At 52.7% G+C, this 965-nt stretch overlaps 1 protein-coding gene across 4 annotated transcripts in view; it reads right to left on the bottom strand.

Annotated features, from left to right (window-relative positions):
• The window catches only part of Usp16 (ubiquitin specific peptidase 16), a 29,044-nt gene extending 28,376 nt beyond the window's left edge, over positions 1–668 (bottom strand). For all 4 annotated transcript variants that reach the window (XM_026787169.1, XM_013353438.2, XM_005345309.3 and 1 more), the window contains exon 1: positions 128–668. The gene's annotated coding sequence lies outside the window, so the exon portion shown is untranslated. The remainder of the gene's footprint in view (positions 1–127) is intronic.
• Between the last annotated feature and the right edge of the window lie 297 nt (positions 669–965).

Here is a 965-nt window from a genome sequence, read left to right as displayed (position 1 = left end):
GAGGGGAGTGCCCGCAGCCCGCCCCGCCCCTCGCGCCTCGGCTCCGCCTCGCCTCGCCATGGTGGAGCAGGGAGACGCGGCGCCGCTACTGCGCTAGGCCGGGCGAGCGGCGGCCGCCGGTACTCACCAGGGAGCACGGCGCCCATAACTGCCTTCGGCGACGGGCCGGGAGCCGGCTGCCAGCTCCGCTTCCTCCTGGTGACGAAGAGAGAGCTACCCCACCGAGCCAGTCACGCTACAGGACCGGCGGCTTCCGGAACGCGGCCTTGTGGGAAATGGCTCGGCCCGAGGGAGCGTTTCCGACGCCCCGGCTCCGAGCCTGCGCGGACTGCCCGTCGAGGCTGAGGTGGATCGACTGAGGGGTGGTTTAAATCCTCTTAGAGGGCGGTGTCAGGTGGATGGTTTCTTCTCTCAAATGCGTTGCTTCTGCAGGGTGGCTGAGAGCAACATGCAGAAGCCTGATTTCCCTTAATTCTGTCCTATGCGCTTCTAAAATTGAGCTCGTAAATTGCCTTGAAATAGCCTTTCGGCACCCTGAACAAATTAAAAAGGTGACCAGCAACAGTGAATCTTTTTTTAAGACTGTATGTATTTGCCCGGCGTAGTGGCGCACAGCTCTAACCCCAGAACTCAGGAAACAAGGCAGAAACGATCTCTGAGCTACAGGCCACCTGGTCCACAGAGAAAAAGGACACAGAAAAACCCTGCCTTGAAAAAAAAAGTAATAATTAGCAAATAAAGAAATTGTATTTCTTTTGAGTATGAGTGCCTGTCTGTCGGTCAAAGGACAACTTTCTGCGCTACTGTGTAACTTCCAGGGTGACCTCAGGTGTGGTGGCAAACACCATTTCCTCTCTAAGCCATCTCCCGAGGCTTAAGAGTGATTATTATCATCACCATCATCTCTATTATTATTATTATTATTATTATTATTATTATTATTATTATTATTATTATTATTTCAT

Source organism: Microtus ochrogaster, chromosome 2 (assembly GCF_000317375.1).
Source record: "Microtus ochrogaster isolate Prairie Vole_2 chromosome 2, MicOch1.0, whole genome shotgun sequence".
Taxonomy (NCBI): Eukaryota; Metazoa; Chordata; class Mammalia; order Rodentia; family Cricetidae; genus Microtus; species Microtus ochrogaster.
The sequence above is the reverse complement of the archived record's forward strand: the minus strand, read 5'-3'. Positions and strand labels throughout refer to the sequence as shown.